Below are 12239 nucleotides of genomic sequence, written 5' to 3'. Positions count from 1 at the left end.
TTTACCATCATCTTCAGCCTCACTTTCAGCTCTCCTTTGTAATTTTTCTTCTCATATTTGTCCTTATCGATACTTGCTATTCCTTATATATGACCCCCAAACTCATTTCTGATTCCTTATATGAGGTCAAACCCATCTCTTTTGAGGGCTGCCTGGCTCAATTGTTTGTTGCCAATTTTTTGGGAAGAACTGAGATCATCATGATGGCCTATGACCACTATGGGGCCGTCTGCAAATGCCTGTACTACATGACCATCATGACCAGGCATCTCTGTGCCCTGTTGATGGGGGTGCCTTGGTTGAGGGACTTCCTGAATTATTGTTCCATCTCCTCCTGTTGCTTCAGTTGCCATTCTGTAGGCCCAATGTGATCACTTTGTCTGTAACTTGTACCCCTTGCTGGATCTTGTCTATACCAATGCATATGTCATTGGTCTGCTGTTGGTCGCCAACAATGGTGTGATCTTCCTATTGAACTTCTTCGTGCTGGCTGTCTCCTACTTGTTATCCTGCTGTCCTTGAGGTCCCACAGTGCAGAGGGGAGACAAAAGAGCCTCTCAATCTGTGGGGCCCACCTAACTGCTGTTGCCTTGTTATTTGTGCCTTGTATGTTTATTTACATGTGGCCATCAGATGCTTTGTCCATTGACAAAATAGTTGCTATGTTTTGTTGTATTTTGATGCCAATGTTCAACCCTTTAGTTTATACACTGAGAAATGGAGAGGTAAAAAATGACATGAAGAATCTTTGGAAAAAATAAGCCATTGTGGATGGAGGATACAGATTCGATAGAGAAAGAAATATACAGTCACTTTTAGTAAGAATTCATATTATGATGAGAGCTGAGAGATCACCAAAAATTTTCAGAGTAAAATTGATTTGACTCAATTAGGATAGATTAGGTGTAATCTATCCTATGTTCTCTGTTATAGAATAGATAAATAATTATATATCATTTTGATTTCTTCTTAACAGTTTACACTAAATTGTAGAGCCTGGAAACACCACCTCTCTCTCCCTCACCTTTGTCTGAGATGAAGTCTTCATTAACCTGGGATATTGAAAGTCTATGAGGAGCAGAATTCCCTTGTTGAAATGTTACTAACCTAGTCTTCCAACTCTGAACGCCAGAACTTGATCAGAGTAGTTATTGATGGTTTACGTATATCTTATTTATATCCACAATAATATCAGAAAGAATATCTAGCTTGGGACTTTGAGAATAAAGAAATACAATTAGGAAGGACTGAACTCAAATGATGGAAGTGCACAGAATAGGCTTATACTAAAATTAAAATAAGCATGATTATAAATAATAAACTATAATGTGTTGTGAAATTCTGAAACCAATGTCTAAATATTGTGTGCATGTGACCTCAAACACACACACTCACACAAATGATGCATGGTTTACTGAGCATTAACTTGGTGTTACGTACTGTGTTAATCACTTTATAAATGAGATCTCATATTGTCCTCATAAAAAATTGACATGGTTAGCTTTTTAAAAATGAAGAAACTGTTTTCACAGAGGCTGAATTACTTAGCTAATGTTGAGCTAGAATTTAAATCAAGCTATTTCTGCTTTCAAGTTCGGTCTTGCCAAAATGCACAGTGTTTTAATATCTACCATCTTCCTCTGTATGTTGTATTTCATTTGTGCTTTCTCCTTGTAAGCTTCCTGTTATCAATGTCCTTATTGACAACCTCTGATGTGCACTTGCTCAGATTTACATAAAGTCCACAGTCATTATCAAGTATATAATCAAGGAGGCTTTGATTCTGTCTAATCCACTTGGTGAAATGCTTGTTCCTGGTTACTTGTTACCATGAGATGCCTTTGCTTTCCATTTGTATGTCTCATTATAATTTGTACTTTTTGAGTTCTCTGGTCAGCTGTCCCAGGCATTCTGCTTCAGGCCTGCATTTTGTTGAAAGGAAATTTTAAAAATGTTTCTCTGGAAGGATGAATAATGTAGACACAGGTGAAAAAAATTTCATTAGATGTAATAACATTTCCTGTGCAATACTATAGATGTTTTTCCTGGTTTCAGTAGCTCATAGTTTTGCTGTTTCACATCTGATGCCAGCAAGTTACATGTTCCCCCCCAATTTTATTTTACACATTACACAGGTTCTGTTCATCTACTTTTAAAAAGACGGAATTTATCTATATTTTTTGTTGCAGAAAGTTTTTACAACATAGTATGGAATTTAAAAATCAGATTATGAAGCCACATGTGGTCCAGCGATGGAAAATTTTCTACCTAGTTTCTGCTTGTTCAGGTACAGATAGGGATAGTGTTTGCCAGGAGCTTTATCAAAATGCCAGCAGTACTTAACATAGTGCTTGGATTTTACTTTACTTTGAAGCTCTATTTATACCTTTAAGTGTTTGTTTTTCATTTAAAATAAGTACACATGATTTTTCCAAAAAGCACATTAAAACAGAATATACTAGAACTCATAAACTCAAACTATTTTCTTGATGAAAAACAACAACTCAGACACTCTTCTAGATTCTGGGGGCACAGCACTGCATGGAATCACACTAAAATCCTGTCCTCAAGGAGTGACCTAGTCCCTGGAAATTCTTCTAGGTGGGAGATGTCCTGACAGGTGATTTGGTCTGAGTACCAAATGTTAATATTTTATTGTGTCCTCTGTTTATATTAAGTAACCCCCAAAGGGTTATTATAAAGTCAATTTTATGAGAATGGTGGGAGAGAGTAGAGAAAAACAAGTAGGCAGTGTGTGTATGTGTGTGTGTGTGTGTACGCATGAGAATTTTAAGGTTTGCAGGTTTTAATAGTGTTCTCCTGAATGAGAGACAGGAGGTGCCACCTCAGGTCCCATTATGTTCTGTAGTATTAGGGAGATGACGAGATGTAGCTATGTACCTATTTATTTTCCAGCAGAGGTTCTTTACCATAGTCTTTCGTTCACTGTTCTTTTGGCTCAGCCCCCCAAATTTTGGAATCATCCTTAAGTTTTCTCTCTTTCTTCTAATAGCTAATCTATGAACAAATCTTCTTAGCTTAACTTCAAAATATACTCTATCTTGAAGAGTTCCTGTTCCAGAAAAGATGGAGTAAGAACAATTCACCCTTTCTTTCCTGCCGAGATGAAGCTATAAATCCTACACAGAATGCATGGAAAAGCTATCCAAGGATTTTCAAAAGTAAATGATGACAGGCATATTGGGGAAGGAGATCAGATTTGAAGTTTCTGATTTTTTCCCCTGTCTCACTTGGCCTGAACTCAATGCATTCTAGACCTGGAAGTGTGCACTGGGTACATATAGAAAGAGCTCCAAAAGAACCTCTCTCTTGTTGGTCAGACAAATGGGCCAGATTCAAGGGGTGGCTCTCTTCCTTTTCTTTTTTTTTTCTTTCATCTCCTGTTCTAGATGCCAATCAATCCTGTGGCAGAGAAGCAGTGACAAGGGTAACAATGGTGGCTGAGCAGTTGCCCAAAACTCTTTGGGAGGAGGATCTTTCTACTTGAATGTAGGAGCTGTGATCTCAAGAGCATGGCACAAATCCCTATTTGTTTTATTCTCTCTGCATCCTCCTGAATCTTTGCCATTGATACAGACTCAGTTGTGGAAAGTGTGCAGCACAATGAGAAAACTAAAGCCAAATTTCACGAGGCAAAAGGCATCAGGGAGATCAAAGAGATGAGGGCACATAGGAGAGTCATCTCATGAAGTCGCGTATGAATTCCAGGGCCCACCTCTGAGCTGCAACTGTGTGAATCTGAACTTAATACAATGTACCAGTGTTTGAGAATGACATTAGAGGCTTCACCACCACCCAAGTCCCAGACTGGCCACTGAGTGGTGTACATAACAGGTCTGAATAACACTACAAAAGATTTGATAACTGAACTGGCATTGGAATCACAGCCCACAGAAAGTAGACTGAAAATTGCCACCTGCAACTAACAAGGTTAATTGCTTGGTAAAACTAAAGATTTAACATTCTCCTTAATGTGAAAAGATCCAAAGTATCATAACATAATATTGAAAATATCCAGGATACAATCCAATGTTAGTATAAAAAGAAGCAGGAAACCTCAACTTGCAAAGGAAAAATTAATGAGCAGGTGCCAATCTTGAAATGATAGAGATATTGGAATTTTCAGACAAAGACTTTAAAGCAAACATCATAACCATGATCTGGTGAGTAAGAGAACATATACTTGAAACAAATGAAAGATAGAAAATATCAGCAAAAAAAAAATAGAAATTATAAAGAAGAATAAAATCATAAATTAGCATTAAAAGATTCAATAATGAAAATTAAAAACATACTTTCTGAGCTCAATGGCACAATGGAAATATAAAAGAAAGAATCAGTGAATTTGAAGATGGATCAAACCACAGAGATAAAAATAGATTTTTAAAAAAGATACAGTCTCAGAGACATGTGGGGCAATACTGAATGTATAACATTCATACTATCAAAGTCTCAAAAGAAAAAAAAAGAAATAATATGGTTCAGAGAAAAATATATGAAAAACTAATGGCTGAATACTTCCAAATATTGGTAAAAGATATAAACTTCAGATTAAAGAAGCTCTGCAAATCTCAAACTAGATGAACTTAAAGAAATTCACCTCAGACATACCATAATCAAACTATTAAAAACCAAGACAAAGAAAAACAAAATATTTGAATTGTAAAGTGGAACACCTATAGAACCACAAACCTTGTCAAGAAGTAGAAAATTTCTAGCCCTTTTGGGACCCACTATATCTCTTCCCAATCACATCTCTTTTTCTTCCATCAAAGGCCAATGTTAATCTGACTTTTATAATAAAACTTCTTTGCTTTCCTTTATACTTTTACACATTTACCACTTAAGTTCACACCCCCAGATTGGTCTATTTTTAAATTTTAAATAAATGCAATCACGCAGTATGCAATATTTTGTCTCTGGATTCTTTGGCTCCACAGTGTGTTTGTGAGATTCATTCATGTTGTTATATGTTCCTATAGTTCACTTATTTTCATTGGTCTGTTAGTCCACTAAATGAATACACAATAATGATTTGTTCTATTGATGGTGGACATTTAGGTTGTTACTAGTTTTGTGCTATTACAAATAGCTCTATGAACACTCTCAGTAATGTGTCTTCCAGTGCATAGGTACGCACAATTCTCTTGGATTTATATCTAAGAGTGGAGTATCTGAGTCATAGGTTATATGTATATTTGACATTAGCTGATGATCTCCAATAGTTTTCCAATATGTTCTTGGAAAAAAATTATACATTTCCACCAGCAGCATATGAGAGAGATTATTCCTCCATATCGACAATAAACACTAGGTATTGATAGTCCTTTTAATTTTAGCCATGTAGAAGGAACGTTGCATTTTATTGTGGTTCTACATCATAGTTCTCAGATGATTAAAGAAGTGAGTCCCCTTTATATGTTTTCAGCCCATTCAATATTTTCTTTGCTGAAGATCTGTTCAAATCTCATGTGGCTGTCTGTGTTTATCTTATTGGCTTGCAAGAGTTCTTTATAAATTTTATTTCGGTCCTGGTTCTCTGAGCAGCAGAAGCTCAGACAGATTAGATGTGTAAGAGATTCATTGGGGGAAACACTGGTGAGGGAAGGTGGGAAAAGCCTCCAGGAGTGATGCAGGTCTGACTCTTGTGAAGCAGAGAGGGATAAAAAGAAGGAGGGATGGTCACAGACTGATATGTAGTTCTAAGAAGTTTTTTCAGACTTTTTAACTCAGACTGAGATAAAAGTCAAGAATAGAAATGAGGTCGGGAAAGGGAATTTTGAAGAAATTGAAGGTTTTAAATTGTTCTTGAGGAGAATTGGGAAAATGTATTGATTAAAGAAATGTAGTAGGATTGCTGGGCCACGTTGATGGGCCCTTTGAAGCTGATGACATGAATTTATATTGGACTAAATCATCCCTATTTTGTGACTTTTTCTAGAAGTTTTCAGGGAACAGGTTTAGAGAAGGCTTAGGATAGGATTCATTCAGTACTGTGGAATTGTTGTACTGATGTGCTGAACAGGCCAGAGTGTTGGAAATGTTAATGGTTATAAATTGTTTTGGAGGACATTTTGCTGCATATACCAATAAATATTAAACATGTATATCTCTGTCACTGTTTATCAGCATTAAAATACATATAAAATGCATGAATCCAGCAATTTCATATAGTTGATTTTGTAATTGTTCTATTTGTTTATGCCCCTGCTTTGTTTTAGAGGTGGCTACTGCCCCTTTTAGAATATGTGCTTCCTCCTGGTAAGGACCCTGTTTGTCTTATTCACTATGATATTCCTTGCATTTATCAAAGTGCTATATTTTATTAGGTGGTCCCTGAAAAAATGCTTAGTGAATGATTGAAATGGTGGAAGTGTAATTTCAATTCATGTTATTCCAACTCTAGTTTTCTTGATCTTTTAGCACACCACACAGAAATATGGGTAAAGGACAGTGATACTTTTCTCTTAGTTTTATGGGAGGAAATGAAAGAGAGGATATGTGTGAAAGGGCCTAGGATCCATGCCTAGAACACAGAAGATGCTCAATAGATGCTGCTGATTTTTGTGGTTGTTCAGTCAGTAATTTCCCTAAAGATGTTGATCCTCCAATATGAATTCCTGAAATAGCCTAACTCCCTTTTCCTCCAGACAATTTGTGGACTCTGTCTAGACAGTGGAAGGGCACTGGGCACTTCTAAGAAACAGAAGAGAGTCATTTCCCTGAGACGAAAGGTGTATTCAAAGGGACTAATTCAATGATGGCATCAACATTGTTCTAACCTGTGAACAAGGCAAACCTAGTTCTAAAACTGCTTCAGCAAGTGATCTTGTGAGGGGATAATTAGCCTCCCTTAGAGAGGCAGAAAGCGCATAGCACTGATATTCCCGACATTATCATTCCCACCGTATAAATAACTCATTCCAGTGGAAAGATGCAGATTTTCTGAGACTATGTGGACAAGAACTTTGAGCATGAAACAGAGATAACAAGCCAACTACTCTTTCTGTGAGAACTGCTTCCCTAATATTAGCAGCAGCAATTGTTTTGGCTTGTCAAACACAGAGAAAGTAGATACTTGAGGGTGGAGGTTATATTGGAAAGCACACAGGCTGGAGTGACAAGCAACCTGGATTCCAGCCTCACCTCTGCCATGAATCACCCATGTGACTTTGTACCAGCTGCATCTAATCTCTCTGAGTCTTCAATCTACCACCTTTAAAATGAAGACAATTAGAAAATGTGATTTTAAATATCACAGGGTTCTTCAGCAAATAAGAGGGAAATGAATAATGGAAAGAATTCCCAGCTGCTGGTAAATGAACGACTCCCTTTTGAGTTTTCAACTAGTGCTAGTCTAAGAAAATTTCAGCTCAGATGAGTTTCTGTACTCAACAGCAATTGCCCAATCTGTGCTTTGCCTCAATGTAAAAAACAATTTGAATTCCTTCCAGTGAAATTTGGCTTGCTATGCTTGGAGCTGGCCTAGATGACTCTTTAAGAACTCTTCCAGGTTCACTATTCCATAATGTTAGGATGTTAAAAAAAAAAAATAAAAACCCTGGTGACCTGTTGGCATCCTCAGATACACTCAATGTAAGTTTTCTAAAACCTATGTTTTTTTTTTTAAAGATTTTATTTTTTTCCTTTTTCTCCCCAAAGCCCCCCCCCGGTACATAGTTGCATATTCTTCGTTGTGGGTCCTTCTAGTTGTGGTATGTGGGATGCTGCCTCAGCGTGGTCTGGTGAGCAGTGCCATGTCCGCGCCCAGGATTCGAACCAACGAAACACTGGGCCGCCTGCTGCGGAGTGTGAGAACTTAACCACTCGGCCACGGGGCCAGCCCCACTAAAACCTATTTTTAAAATTAAATAAAAGAAAAATGAAACTCAAATAAAAATGCAGCGGCATCTATGGAAATACCTCACAATATCACAGCATTTTTCATTCTGGGACTTTCACAGAGCCCAGAGGTACAGGGAGTTCAGTTGTTGGTCTTTTCAATCATCTATGAGATCACAGTTTGTAGCAACATGTTCATTCTGGTCACCATCACCTCCAGTTCCTGCGTGGCTTTCCCCATGTATATGTATTTTTTCCTGGCCAAATTGTCTTTTATCGGTGCCTGTTAATCTCCCTTTATGGTCGCTAAACTCATTGCTGACTCCTTGTACAAGGGGAGAGCCATCTCTTATGAGGGCTGCCTGGCTCAACTCTTTGGAGCCCATTTTTTGAAGGTATTGAGATCATTCTGCTCACAGTGATGGCTTATGACCACCACATGGCTATCTGGAGATCTCTGTACTATACTATCATCCTGACCAGGCATCTCTGTGGCCTGCTGGTGAGTGTGCCTTGGCTAGGGAGCTTCTGCATTCATTGATTCAGCTCATCCTGGTCCTTCAGTTGTTTTTTTGTGGGCCCAATATGATCAATCACTTTATCTGTGACTTATAACATTTGCTAGAACTCACCTGCGCCAACATATGTGCCATCAGTCTGCTGGTGGTTCCCAACAGTGGTGTGATCTGTCTGTTGAACTTCCTCATGCTGGGTGCCTCCTACATCATCATCCTTCACTCCTTGAGGTTTCACAGTGCAGAAGGGAGACACAAAGGCCTCTCCACCTGTGGGGTCCACTTCACTGTTGTTACCCTGTTCTTTGTGCCCTGCATATTTACTTATATACTTGCAATCTCTACTTCATCTATAGACAAAAACACGGCAGTATTTTATGATATTCTGACACCTGTCTTGAATCCACTCATTTATACCCTAAGAAATGAAGAGGTAGAAAAATGCCGTGAGAAAGCCCTTCACACAGTTATAAATTGCAGGTGGTAAATAAGTGGAAAGCAGGAAATAAAAATGACTTCATTTCTCTAAGTGGAACAAACCAGTGCTTGCTTTTTATTAACACATATTATCTTATTCACTGATATCTATCCACTCATCTTATAGACTTTTTATGATTTACTTAGTCTTTTCATTTAAATTGCACAATTTGATCATAAAAAAACTACTATATGAAATATATACGGCATGAATGATTATTATCCCAGTTTCAGAAATGAGGAAATCATCTCCTGGTGTGGTTACCAAGGTTATCAAGCTTTAAGTACCTAAACTGAAACTCAAAATCAGTTAGTTTTGATCCATTATCCAGATCTTTAAATGCAATCCATTGATTGCATTTAAGTTAATGTCATTTGAGTCTGTGTGATAATTAATGGAGTAGTAGAAATGTCAAGCAAAATGTAACTTAAGGCAAATAATTTTACACATTTCCAGAGTTCTTAGGCGAAATAAATATTGTCTTCTTTCATTTTGTCACATTTTGATAGTCTCTCCATTCCTTGGTTTCCTAATTTATGAAATGAGAATATCAATATTACTGCACTTATTGGGCTGTAGTGAGAATAAAATAACAGAAAGTATATCCATCCCTTTGTGCTTAGTAAACAAACAAATTTAAAAATCTGTCATAATTATTTATACTGCCATTGTTTTATTGATGCTCACACCATCCTATGGGTAGAGTCACCATTATGTCCAAATTTCAAACTGTGTTAGACAGAAGTAAGTTCCATAGTTTGGGGTTTCAAATAAATTAAAGACAGAAAGAAATTAGGGTCAGAAGTTAGCTGCCTCCAAAGCATATAAAGTGGGTGCTTAGGTCAAGACTTTATTCACAGAAAGTGCTCGATAAATATTAGCTATCATCCTCTACCTCCTCTTCATCATCAGCATCCTTATTTTAACATTATCCTCTTTGGTTCTGTCTTTCATGGGAACTACTAGATCTTTAAGAGATAGCTTTGATTTTTTAAAACATACTGTTGCTTGCATATATTTATAAGATGGTCACACGTAGGAATTTATGGCAAAACATCTATTTTCTAAAGGTCTTTATATATGGTGAGATCTAACCTGATATAAAGTCTTGTAAACATGAGAAATGTCAGCATCACATAATATTCGAATTCCTGGGTGAGAAATTTCTTCCTGAAAACAGGTTTCTGAACTCTTCCCCAGGAATCACAAACTCTGTACAGAGGAAGGTCTTTTAGTCTCAGCACTGGGTTCTCCCTTTTTCTCCTTCTTCCAGAGGACCGGACAAGACAGGATCCATCATTAGTGAGAAATTCTGAAATAAGTTCCACTCGGTATCTCACAGTTGCTCCAACCAGGCCCCCTATTTGTAACTGCAGAGATATTTAACAGCAATTTTATCCCAGAATAGGTAGTTGGTGATGAGTTAGCTTTTAGTGTCCAGACACCTGATTGCTGGCCCCATTAAGTTTCCTTGCTGAAATAATAACTCACCATTATGCTGTCCCTAATTATCAATTAATGACATTTGTGGCATTTTTTTAAGTCAATTGAGGCTGCAGCAGACTTTTGGTCCTCCTGTGATCACAGTTAGTGGTTGACTGTAGTGGTGTTCTTGGGTTCCTCTGTCAGGAACTGCATTCCCCAGCATATCTTATGCTCTGATGACATCTCTGAAGGCTGTTCAGAGTTTGAGCAATTTTCACTATTTTTCAGCTGACTCATTTACTCAATTTAAATCATTTAATTATTACAATTTAAAGAAGTATGAATGTTATTTCTCTTTTACAGATTAAAAAAACAGAGAGGTGAAGCAACTTGCTTACATTTACAAGGCTAATTAATGCTAAAGACCAGATGAAAAATTAAGCCTATTTGATGCAAAGCTCTTTATTTCTGACTTTAAAGCTTCTATTTCCAAATGTCTTAGAATTTCCTTATATTCATGATATGGACTATTTTCTCTAATCCAGATTTGTGAACTCTGTTGTCCAGTTCCATGGCACAAACTTCTTCTCACATTGCTGGTAATTTTCTTTAACAGCTGTTCAGTGTTCAGAGTCTTCTTTTCTTTTGCGTCTAAAATAAGATTTTAATCTATAGGTATTTTCTGCCTTAACTCTACAGACTTAATGATATTTCTTTCACTTCAGCTGCTTCTGATTCTAATTCTTTTTGTAGACAATTGTATACTACAGGGAATGGTGAAGAAGCAATTTTCACAAAATACAAATTTTACAAAGTGCAAATGCTCTCTTCATGAGATTGTAATAAGTAAAATTTTTCATTGCTGTGGTGGGACAACATTATAAACCTCTCAAACTTAGAAAGATGAAAAAAGTGTATTTTTTATTTGCTGGGAAAGATTTGCTTTGAGATAACATCTGTTGCCAATATCCCTTTCTTTTTTCTCCCTAAAGCCCCAGTAGATAGTTGTATATCTTAGTTGTAAGTCCTTCTATGTAAGCTGCCACCACAGCATGGCCACTGACAGACGAGTGATGTGGTTCCACGCCAGGGAACCAAACCAGGGACACTGAAGTAGAGTGTGCTGAACTTTAACTATTAGGCCATCAGGACTGGCTTGAAAAAAAAGTGTATTTTGATAAAAGTATTTCTTGAAGGCTCTCTCCCTAATGTTCTACACTTTAATCATAAATAGTTATTTTTCCTCGTTTAAAGTAAAGTTTCTTCCTATCTGTAGTGTATAGAGCATTTTCAAGAATATTGTTATAGATCTGTTTCATACCTACAATCATGGTAACATCGTGATTTTTGTTGGCCTTTGGTACATTTGTCCTCATGGGTCTTTCCTTCATAAAACTATTAAAAATTATATTTTATGTCTGTAAGGGTATAAAGATGATTATACTCCAAGGTGAGTTTGGGTTAGATTCATTTTATCTTCTTATTTTAAAAGAAATTAAAAAATTTCAGGATCTCCTAAAACTATCATGGACTCTGGGCACTGTGACCCCTGTGCCTTGATGAATATGTCAGCCCTTCCCATAGCATGGGGGGCCCTGGAGAAAATGGATCCAGACAGGATAATTTACTGTCCCAAGTTTAACCAACTAAGGAGGGGAATAAATCTCTATAAAAGATCACTAGATTTTTTTGCCCAAATACTTCAATCACGATATTTAATTATCTCCAGTTTTAATTATTTGGCCCCAGAGTTTCATGACATTTTTCACTTCTGAATTTCTGAAGGTGTAAATCAAATTGTTTAACATAGGAGTTACTGTGGTGCAAAACACATCACAGCTTTGTTGCTTGTGAAGGAAGTCTTGGTTCTTAGGTACAGGAATGAACAAGGTACAAAGAATAAGATGACAACAGTGACATGAAAGGCACAAGTAGACATGACTTTGTAATGCCCTTCA

General features: G+C 37.0%; 1 pseudogene; it reads left to right on the top strand.

Annotated features, from left to right (window-relative positions):
- Positions 1-7934: 7934 nt before the first annotated feature.
- On the top strand, positions 7935-8851 carry LOC139040547 (olfactory receptor 4C3-like; annotated as a pseudogene).
- Positions 8852-12239: the final 3388 nt, after the last annotated feature.

This window comes from Equus asinus, chromosome 17, assembly GCF_041296235.1.
Source record: "Equus asinus isolate D_3611 breed Donkey chromosome 17, EquAss-T2T_v2, whole genome shotgun sequence".
Lineage (NCBI taxonomy): Eukaryota > Metazoa > Chordata > Mammalia > Perissodactyla > Equidae > Equus > Equus asinus.
The sequence above is the reverse complement of the archived record's forward strand: the minus strand, read 5'-3'. Positions and strand labels throughout refer to the sequence as shown.